The sequence below is a fragment of the Melozone crissalis genome, unplaced genomic scaffold, assembly GCF_028551555.1.
Source record: "Melozone crissalis strain CALT ecotype California unplaced genomic scaffold, PUWL_Pcris_2 ptg000027l_1, whole genome shotgun sequence".
NCBI lineage: Eukaryota > Metazoa > Chordata > Aves > Passeriformes > Passerellidae > Melozone > Melozone crissalis.
In genome coordinates this window covers 75469249-75480987 of record NW_026535805.1, presented here as the reverse complement: position 1 = coordinate 75480987, position 11739 = coordinate 75469249, and the positions used below count along the sequence as shown (strand labels likewise).

General features: G+C 39.0%; 1 pseudogene; it reads left to right on the top strand.

The window, feature by feature from the left end:
* The first annotated feature begins 6739 nt into the window (after positions 1 to 6739).
* LOC128938727 (nucleoporin NUP42-like) overlaps positions 6740 to 11739 on the top strand; it is a 28986-nt pseudogene continuing 23986 nt past the window's right edge.

Sequence of the window (11739 nt, the reverse complement as noted above, 5' to 3'; positions counted from 1 at the left end):
ATACTTGAAACTGAGCTGCAAGAGAGAAATGTGACAGTGAGGCATAAGTTAAACTAAAGTGAATAACATTCAATTACATTGAGAAACACTAACCTTAGCAGGCTGAAAGTTTAAGGCTAACTTTTAGCCTAAGTTAGGAAGCTTCCTCTTCTATGGGAACAATTGTGTTCTTTAGAGACTAATACTCATCCCAAGGTAAGTTTCTAAAGTAAATGGAATTAATAATTTATTCCCTTATTTTTCCCTGGTAAGGACTGCCGCAGATCTTTCAGATCCTTATCACATGGATCTGTGATAAACTTCTCTAAGACCAAGACAGAAATGTCTGCCTGCAGGTTCCCTTCTATACTAGGAAGCATCACACACAAACAAAATCACTTCTTATTCAAAAGCCTTTCACTGAAGCCTCCTTCAGTCTTCCCTCATGATGTGAACTGAAGAAAGATTACCTTTTTTATTTCAATTTGCTGATTTCTATTCATCTGTGGTAAAATTTTACAATGTCATTAATCAAAACTAAATTTAAATAAAAATCCTGTTTCATTATCTTTTATTGTTGATACTATGGCTCTCATAATGCTGAATAATGCTAATGATGTGCTCCTGTGCCACCAAATGATAAATTAAAAAGCATCTCAGGAGTGGAACTTCTTGTTTCGCATTGATCCCTGGAAAGATTTTGCTGGATTAGGTATGGTATGGTCTATTTTATTGCAAAAGACTTCAAATTTTCTTTTTTATTTGCTAGAAAGGCTACTAACAATTATTTTATGCAGAAGACCAAAGAGCTGTAGCCATATACATACCTACATGACCCAGTTATTAATGTAGTCATGAGGCAGGTACAACACTTATGCACATCAGTCCTTTTGCAATTAGTTTGTACATTTTGAACAGTGGTGCTGCATTTTTTGCAAAGCCTAATTCTAAGAACTGCCACCCTTTTGTATCAGTGCAGGCTACTTGGCCACACATTCTTTTTCCACTTTGCTTTTATCCACTTCTACATGCCTTTTGTATTTCTGTTTGATCCTATTAGTACTGAGATCAATCACAACATTCCTGCTGGGAGCAGAATGGGATGCTATCTTTGTGATGTCTAAATCCAATATTTGACACCATTTTTCTCTACACACCAGTTGCAAACAGGTATCTGTTCTTCTAACTCCTCACTTTAAGTCTTCCATTGTTAGCTCTTTTTCACCATTTAAAACAAATGAAAATTTAAATATGCAGAAATTTTTAAATAATGCTACCTTTTCTTAGTATGCTAGAATTTTTGTACAATTACTTTTCTAATCCCAGTTCATACATACACAAGCACACTACTGGTTTATTTACAGAAACCCTACTGGACAGAAAGTCAATTTCTCAATGTTTTTCACAAAACTTGAGCAAGCTACCTACATGTTCCCTGGATGCCTGTGGGCTTTCAGAGTGAATAGCATGCATCCACTTAGAAAAATATATCAATATGGATAGGAAAAAAATCCAAATTCAGCCCCTCGGATGGGGAAAAACAACTCAAAGATTTGCAGATTGTAAATAAGTCTTTCTTGAACATTTCTTATTGACAAACAGCTCCTTTGTCACAATACTCTGAAATGTCTTGGGAAATGGACTTAGAGTCTTTACACAGGGCTGAAGAGAAAATTATATTTTTCCCTTTAATACCAGCTCGTTATTAAAATGAAAATAATTAATAACTATGCATAGTCTCATATCATTTTTGCTGTCAAAGAGGGCATGGTGCACATACGGTTGCTCATCTCACTGAACATACTAGGAAAATTATTTTAATAATGAATACTTGCCACTGCATTGATTTTAATCCAGTTAAGATTGATAGTCAGTGAAAGAGCAGCAAGGTAAATGCCATTTTAATAAAAACAACTGTTATAACTGATTTCTGCTGTTTCACTACTGCAATCCCCTTCAGCAATACAGAAAATGAAAGCTGTTTCTCTGGTGCTGTCACACCCAGATTTCAAGACCATCACTTCTTTAAAACAAAACAGAAATATTTCCATTTGCTGTTTTCTGAAAAAGCAGTAACTTTTGTTGTGAAACAGGTGCATCTTTCAGGTATTCCATCTCCCTTTTCCAAGAATTAAACTCAGGATTTCTACAGATTCCATTAGGCTTACTTAGAATAAAGCCATTGCACCCAGTTAGAAAATAAGCCATGAAGCCTATCTGGGGATATGAATTTGATAGAATTTGGATCACTGAAGCACTTTTCAGAAGATTGGAAAATCACTAATTTTACACCATTATCCCAAAGGGTAACCAGAAATACAGAAATAAAATGATGCTCAGCAAAATGACAGACTCATTTAGGAAGGAATGAAATAATAAAAAACCAGATGCAGAAGAAATGTCCATCAAGCTGGCTTTATGAAAAGCAACTTGCTATCAAAATCAGTTTTACAACTCTATTACACCATTTGTAGATTAAAGTAATTACACAGACATAATATGTACAAATTTTATTATCATCTTTGATTTATTATCATCTTTGATTATCTTCAGAGGGGAAAAACCTCAGATTCAGAGGGTCCTGCAAAACTCATTCACAAGGTCCAAAAATAGAAAATAAAGAGCGAACTACAGAAGATACTAAGACATCACTTAGTCCATCCCTGCCCAAATGCTTCACTGTCCCAATGTCTTTCCTGCAAGGTGTTTGTCAGACTTGTTGTTATAATCTTTCGTGATGGGGGTTCCTTCAGATCTTCCATAACATTTCTATCCAAGTTTTCTGAATTCTTCTGCACAACAACATTTAGCCTCATTTAGTTTTCAGTCTATACATTTCTTTTTTTTAAATCTTTTTCTTGAAGCTTCAGCACCATTAAATGAAACTAAAGGATTATCCCATACACAGTGTGTTTCCCTAGGAGGGACAGACAGATGAGGGGGTTTGGTTAGAAATGAAGACCACCATCTACAAGGAGTGTGTGGTCCTGTGCAGCACTATCCCATCAACATCAGCCTATCAATTAGAAATATTCAGACTGTGAGGCAGGCAAAAGACTTTGTTTTTATAGATATAATTCTGTTTGAATTTGGAGTTGAAAAAATAAAAACTGCATAATTTTTACTTACATTCTAATTTGCCATTGAGGTTATCTGAGTAATGACTTTTGAGTTTTTCACTGCAACCACTAAAACTAATAACTGTTTGTGGGTTGGATTTTTCTTTCCAAAGTAAGTGAATAATCTCCTGTAATGACTTGTGTCCAGGTGCAAACTTTGTTTCAGTCAAAGGAGCAAAATGTGTTTCAGTCAAAGGACTTGTGTCCTTTGACTGAAAAACAAACCACTGCATAATTTGAAAACTACTGTTCTTTAAAAACGAGCTGGCAATTTTGAAATGCAGTGCAGCTTTCCAGAAATAAGTGGGAACTACACAGACATTTTATCACACAAGATAGAGGAAAACAAAAACCATCTCACACTTGTTAGCAGGCACAGAGGAGAGCAGGCACCACTTGGCAGCCGAGGGACTGAAGCAGCTTCCTTGTCTCAGAGCTGTCCAGCATCTGGAGCTGCTCCAAGTGTCAATGTCGGTCACCAGCAGTGCTGGACCTGAGCGTGTTCTAATATAACCAGGCCATCAGAAATTCAGGAACCAAGATGTGTATAGAGTGAGTCAACATCCAGGAAACAAGAGCGTATGTAAAGCTCTCATCTCTATGCCTAGGGATCATAGAAAAGTTTGGATTAAAAACAAATGGGAAGGTGTTAGGAGCTCTATGTCACTGAATTTCATACAAAGTCACCCTCTGGGATGATGAGGAAGAGGGTAGTCACTGAGACATCACACTGTGTCTGTGTATGGTTTAATTCAGCTTGACTGCCATCAAAAATGCAGCTTGTGTGAGATGCTAATGACAGCCTTCTGCAATGCAATGCTTTCAACAACAATTTGTTAGCTTGGAAGGGATCTAGAAGTAAACAAGGCATTATATTCATGAGAATAATTGAAATAAAGGTTAAATACTGTCAAAATGCAACCATGCTGTTCTCATAACAAATCTGTGGGGGCTTCCACCTATTTAAAATTTTAATACATTTTTAGAGCTCTCAGCAATGCTTGTGACTAAAATGTTGGAAAATGGCTCCTGGGAGGGTAAGGTAGACTGGTTTGTGTATTATTCCAGTGCTGCGGGCATTTAGCAGCCTCCTGAAGTAATCAATTATGATGGGAAACTACTTCAGTGTTTTTGCTCTGTAAGACTTAGGCAGAAAATCTTAAACATGTAAATGATTAACCAGGTCTCATCAGATTTCCTTGGAGTGCCTGGCTTCTCACAAGTTTTCTGATGGAGCTCCACTCTCCCAGTGTGCAAATACACACACACGTGCTGTTAATGTAATGTGGTTGCCACAGAATTTATTTTAAAAAGCAATATGCAACACAACCCATTAGAAAATACTGGGGGATGGTGGGTGAAAAAATCAACCCTGGTTCAATTCCACTCATGTTGGTGAGTTCTTGATGCAACACATTTGCTGAAACCATCCACAGTCAATTTCTGAGACAGAAATAGAAGCGTAGAAGCAACTTCCTTTAAATAACAGGCTGTTGATGCACTTAAAACAGCTCCTTTTTTTTTCCCATAGTACAGAGCTTCCTACAGCTTTTCCTATGGGGTCCTGGGAGCATCTCTAAGAACAAGCATTGAGCTCTTTTCACACTGTGGCAGAGTCCTAGTTAAATAAAAGGTGTAGGAAGGTTGTCATGAAACATGCCTAACATCTCTGCCCTTCAAGGAAAGGCTTGTGTAAACAAAAACTGCTAGTGAGAGCAATGAGAGGCACTCAGACAATGCCAGGTCGCTCAGGCACTAACTCATGTTTGTTGTGGTTCTAGCCTCAGGTAAAAATCCTGAAGATTTAGGAGTGTTACTGAGGTGTTTTGGAAATGCTGTGTTAGCCTTTCCTATCAGTTTTTTCCCCCATCTCATTTTCTATAGCTAAAGCAGAAGAGGTTGTGACAGAGCAGATCTGTCCTGGCCATCCACGATGCTGCCTGCGTCCCACTTCTGCCTCCATGCAGGGGTGGCACCTGCCCCAGCCCCACATTTCAGCCCCCCACCAGAGCTTTGCCTTGGCACTACTGAAGGCTGCACTAGCCAGACTAACACAGCTCATTTTCCTTCCCATCACACAGCTCATGCCATGCATCAGTTGAAACCAGCATGCAAAACAAAGAACAACTATTATGCAAATAGAAGAAGAAAGCTTATGGTTTAAATTTAAATCTGTAAACAATTACAGATTTAAAGAAGAAATCATGTTCACTATCAGGATGGATAACCTTAGAAATAATGATGCTTGTGTTCACTTCTTTGAGTTACATATTGCTGTAATAAAATGGTAAACCAAAACATGAAATAGATACTGGCAAATTAACGGGTTATTTAATATTAAATTGACTGAATATTAATATGATTTCTGCTTTTATTCAAGTGCTACTTCTTTTTATAAATGAAGTTTTAGAATTTTCAGAGTATATGATATTTCCAATCCTAAACAGTTCTCTTTCATCATCTAACAGAAAAGGCAAAGTGCCTGGGAGCACAAGCACAGGAAACCAGCACTACAGAATTCCCTCTCAGAAGGCATTTAAATTTTATGTAGTAAGCCAGGTCTATGACAAAAGCATGTGTAATGTAATGTAATTGTATCATTTCTCAAAGTTTTACATAATGACTTTCTGTTTCTAAATAATACTTCATTATTGGGAGCAGGAGAATGTAATTGTTCTCTGGGTGCTGCTGTTAGCTCCTAAGGGCATGATCAATCCTGCTGAGACACATAATTCATGCACTGTTTGCTTCTGATACAGCTACATTTACGAAAGCAATGCAGTGATTAGATTCCTCCAGAATAAATGTGTCTATAAATCCTTGTGTTGTAAATATTATTAACAGCTATATCCACCAAAGGACTTGAGCCACTGGCATGAGGCTGAGGCAAAACTAACAGACCTCCAAACAAACCATAATTTTCAAAAAATTTAAAAAATAAAATCCTCTATCTGCTCTGGCTTAATCCTGGACACATTTACCATCACAAGGCATCCTCCTATCTACTGCAGTCTACTCAGTGCCTGAGGTGCTGTTCCAGCTTCTGCTCAGCAGGAGCTTCTCAAACCCCTTTCCCACAGGAGGGAAACCTGAGTCATGGCATTGAGCATGCTTCTGTCACTTTTTCTTTTTTTGAAAGACTGAATCTGATAGATATTTAACACAGCAGGAACAGAATGAGATGCCTTCACAAAAGCAACCAAGGACACTCATAAAAAATAGTGGCTATTTTATCAGCCAGTGAGTGCTCATGAAGGGAGATCACTCCCAGCAGTACTTCATGCCACAGGAGAGTAGTGCCTTCAGCTCCCTCAGGCTAGACATGATTATAAGGAATGATCCAGGTGCTCATAGAAATTACACTATCTGAACAAAGGGTAAAGTTCATGTCTACAAATTAAGACATCTGGAACAGATCTTGCTGGAGGAAGATGAGTGTCTTAGGGCAGTTAATCTCATTTAAGCAATGAACCTAAAACTCATGATGTGCATCACTCCTTGGGATTGCTTTTCCCCACACTGACTGTAAAGGAAGCCCTAAAAAGCTAAATCAGATTTAAATGTATGCACTGCATACTGCTAAATTTAGTTGAAATCAGTTTTCCACCAAGTGTTTATTAATAATTTAACTAACAAGAAACATGGATGAAAGTGAGTCAGTGCATTGTTTAAATATTATTTATGCTACCATTGGACTGTGCAGAGAGCAGAAAGATGAAACAGGGGCTGAATAAACATAAATCTTTCCTAATCGTGGAGAAAGTAATATTTATGTATGCCTTTGTATCCAGAAATACCATATTGATTTTCCATCATTTCCACATATGCCATTAATATACAAAAATTAAATTCTGAAGGAAGTAATTTTTAAAAGAGAAAGAGAGAGAGAGAGGGAGTAGGACTTCAATAAACTTATAGGATTCCTGTAATAGTCTGAGGAGATTTTCACACTCAGCTTTGTAACTACTGTTATTGGGTTCCATGGACAGTGTCAGGGAATCTTCTCAGGACATCAATATAATCAGTTTGTCTCAGCACATTTCCAGATCAGTCTTGAAGGAGACTGGTGCTATTTACAGTATAGAAAGGCTGATTCTTAGATCTTACTTCCCATTTGCAACTAACATGTGCAGTGCTTACAACTGTGCCGAGTTTTTGTTCCACAATGGTCTGTTTCCAATGCATATCATTTAGGAAAAGACCACCTATATGAAGGCATATTTCCAGGGTTCCTGTAGCATCTAGTAACATGGAACCTCAATCCCATCTTTGCTGAATTAAAATCTAAATTTCCTGCCAGATGACATAGGAATTACTATATTTAAAAAGTAAATGAGAACTACACATTTACTGAAAAAAAAAAACCAACATAATTAAGCCACACATCCACTCCTGTTGACACTAGTCTAAAATCTGGACTATGGCCTCACCTATCCCATGAATCTCACCAAAATATGTTTTTGCTTTCTTTGACCCATAGTCTGCATTTAAGAAGAACATCACTTACTGTCTTCTGAGTGTTCAATTCACTGGTACTTCAGACAGGCATGTATTGTAATTTTCCTGCAAATGACCCATACAAGAAGAGGCAAAGATGTTAAGTATGCCATAGAGAAAAAAAGACAAGAAAAACAACAAAAATCAAGGGAAACTGTTGGTAAATCCCCAATCGGGCTTTGCAGTCTTCATTAGAAAAAATAAAGATAAGAAATAATCCTTAATTGAAAGAAAGCAGGACTGAGAGATCAGCACTCATAATTCATCTGTTTCAACTTTGCTTTCTCCCTGAGCACAACCAGTTGTGGCATAAATAAAATGTTGACTAGGCTGCCTGTGGTCTTTTTTAATTACTCATGCTTTAACTTTCCTGTTTGTTACCTATTTCCCATATTAACCACAGCTTGCTACCTTTCTTTTTTTCTTTCTTTCTTTCATCTGCTATCTGCTCTTAAATTTAATTTTGTTGGTGTTTTCATGTTCCGGCTTCAGCTAAGCACCACCTCATTGTCATGCAAGCCCTCAGTCCAGGTGGTGTCTCCAGGATCAGCAGAGTTCAGATTCACAGCAGAGGAACACCAGAGTGCCTTCTACCGCGGTGGGTGAACGGGATGTGGCAGCAACAAGGACGAGCCTGTGGACTTAGGGAAGAGCTCGGCTGCTCTCAAAAAGCAGGAGAGGATGACTGTCCATGCAGGAGGTGGGAACAAGGCAACAGTGTTCTGCCTGGAAAGGCACAGGCAGAGCAGGCATCTTGGCTACCTGCCATCAGACAAGATCTCTCTCTGCTGGCTCTCCCTGTGCCTTTCCAGCCACCTGAGTGTGCAATTCCAGCTGAATTGCAGAAGGAATTAATATATTTGATTCCCAGTTTGACAGATTGGGCCAGCTCTAAGCTCTGAGCAGTTTGCTGTAGTTACATAGACAGTGCCTGACCAGGAGCATAAATATAAACACATGCACTTGCATGGTCCTCAGTTCTCAAATGGAGATGACAACAATTTACCTCACCTTGTGGACAAACAACATTAAAAACTTTGAAGGAGTACATGTGACCCCACCCAAGTAAGATTCATAACCTCAACCCCTTGAAAACACAGTCACAGAAAAGCTAATTATGCTGTGCTAGTTCAGATTAATGTGTTGCAACAGCAGGTAGCACTCTGAAGATTTAGGCTCTGAACTTTCAGGCAGTAATTTCCCTGAAGGAAAGGGAATAGTTGTGCCAGCTCCTGCAAGCCTTCCACTATCAGCAACACGCAGCAGCTCCAGGACCATGCCAGAAACAGTCAGGGTCTTTAATACAAGAAGGAACCACAAGGGAACACAAAACCTTCCTGACCTTCCCTTTCCCTCTCCTGAGGGAAGGCAGCCTGAAGGAAGCTGAGGGGTGACACAGTTTCACCAGAGATAGCCCAGCCTTGAAGGACACAGGATAAGAGTCATCCCAAGGTCTCTTCCACCCCTGTTCCCTGTGATTGCTGACTGGTCAAATTAGAGCATTCCTGAATGCAGGTCTCACTTCACACCCTAACCTCTAAACAAATTACAATGCACAAGAAAGTTGTCTTAGCCTTACCTCTAACTGAAGGATGTCTCCCACTTTAAAAGGATCTATTCACCTAGCACTTAGATGACATTCCTAAGTCAAGTTCAGACTTGACTGTATGGATGGCACTGTTTCCTTAAAAAAGTTTTCACTTTTCACTAAAAATTGGTATTACTTTTCATTTTCACAGGGATTTTTTTTCTGAATCTCAAGGCTTTTGGCAAAGGTAAATAACCAAGGCAAAATAAACCTTTTGAAGAGCACAGTTCTAGCATCTATGTGTTCTATGAGAAATTGGTTATGAATGTATAATTTAGGGCTTCAAGGAAAATTTTAAAGCCAGATATAAATTAAAACAGACCTAATACTGTACTCACTGAAGTCTGTTAGAACATGACTGGACTTTCAATGACCACTGGAGGTTACTGTTTCCCCACAGAAATTCAATGAGTCAAGCATTATGCTAATTCTGTTCAATTATTAAATACAGGCATCCTTAATATCAGTGGCTGCAAATTGCTCCCACACATAGCAAGCTTTGTTAAGCATGTTCCAGGGTGGCAGAAATCAGGGGCAGGGGAAGGGTATTTGAGCACACAAGCATAGAGATGCAAAGAAAGATTTCTCAATGCTTATTATTATTATTTGTTATTATTGTTTGTATTACTTCAGAACCTAGAAAACCAACATTTACTAGGTTTCTGTTGTGTGAAGAGCTCCACAGGTTGGAAGTACTGTCCTGGCCACCCGCAAACTTAGAAAGAGCCAACAGGTCCTTACAGGCAGATAGGAATCCACCAGACAGTATTGATTGGTCAGACAGACAACAGCATCCACTCATCAGCAGCGCATCCTCATCAGGGCTTGGCAGAAATTACAGACACAGAAGGGTATTTTGAGGCAGGATCCAAGGGAGGGACAATAAAGCTGTTTTGCACGTATTCACAGAAGTTACTTCGCAGTGCACTGGGCAGCGTGAGCTTTATTGGTGTACCCCTGAAAAGAGGTGAGCAAGTAATATTGATTTTTGGGTACCACGGACAGCAACCAACATCTTAAGAATAAATGAGAGCTACCAAGCTGGTTCATACGACTAATGAACTCTTTGCACTTGTTAGCCACTGTGGGTATCTTGTTTTATTGCCTTAACACATCATTTCACCTTAAAGCTTGCAAGAAGGTGGGGTTTTTAGGATAGGTGTAATATAATTCCCCTTTGCCCATATTATTTCTATCTGGAGCTTGTAGTGCATTTTTTTTTCTGTGCAGCAGTGAAAAACTTTCTGCTGTAAATTGGGGATAATAATTCCCTTTTTTATGTCTCACTCATTCAAAGGCAAGTTCTGGGAGACAGGGGCTGCCTTTTAATTTCCATTTGTGCAATTCCAGTACAATAGGTCTGGATCAGGGCCCCTAGAAACTCCTTCAGTAAAAGTAGTAAAAACAGTAACAAGGTAATCCTAACCTCTCAAAATATCTTCAAAGAGTCAACACAAACTTTAATGTTTTAAGTCATGTCAGGAAAAGCCTAATGGCAGTTTACCCACAAGAACCTGATATTCCTCACTATTGGCAGCCAGAGGCACCTAATGGCATGTTAGAGACAGCACAACAAGAGAAGATCAATGTGACACAAAAAGAAAAGAAAAAAACCCAGCCCAGTGGTGTGTGGAGAAAGCATTGTGAGGCTCAGGGGAAGCAGCTGCTTTGTAATCTGTAAGACTCTATAAAATACCACAATCTGAAAAGAATAGAAGAATTTTAAAAATAGTACTCCATTTTCCCTTCTTTAAAGATTTGTCACCCCCATCATTTTCTCTTCTGCAAAGTTCTGCTCTCTCTCAAGCCTTTTAACTTTAATATTAAAGTGACATATCACTTTTTTCCTCTTTCCTTTTATTAGGGGGGTGTGGGGGAGGATTTGAATATTTTCCACCATTGTTGGATTAATTTTTTCCAGTCCAAAGCTGGTTTTGAAATTCTAAGCAGGGTTAGAGACTTTGGTAGAAATTCAACAACATTCTGTTTATTAAAAAAAAAATAAAACCTGTGCTTTAAATCTCTGTCACACTGTGAAAAGGCATTAACATACTCTTTTCAACTGTTTCATTGAAAGTCTTTCAGCAGGTAAAGCAGGACTAGGCACAATAGAAACCTCACCTTCAAAGGTTTTGGGTCTGGTTGTCTCTCAGATGTGTTCCCCTAGCATAGACTGCCATCCTCAGTTTGGTAGAAGGATACCAGGTTTTTCTCCTTCCAGCTGTCACTTTGAGTCGGGGTGAGTCTGGCAGTCCACACTGGCCATCACCTCTTAAACAGGCACTGGATAAACACTGGGCACCACACTGTGCCAATCCTTCACCATTCTACCAGGACCTGAGTGGACATGGCAATAGGTGGGTTCACATTTAAAGTAAATCACTGCTAGAGCAGCACAAGTCCTCACCCAGAAACCAGGGAAAATTATCCTGATGCAATGAGCAGAGCGAAGGACTCAGGGAACAAACTGTCCCCACTGGCAGAAAGGAAACAAACGGCCTCCCAAGGAATACTTTTATTAAAGGCAGAGAAACAAAATGCCTTGCCCAGGCAGAG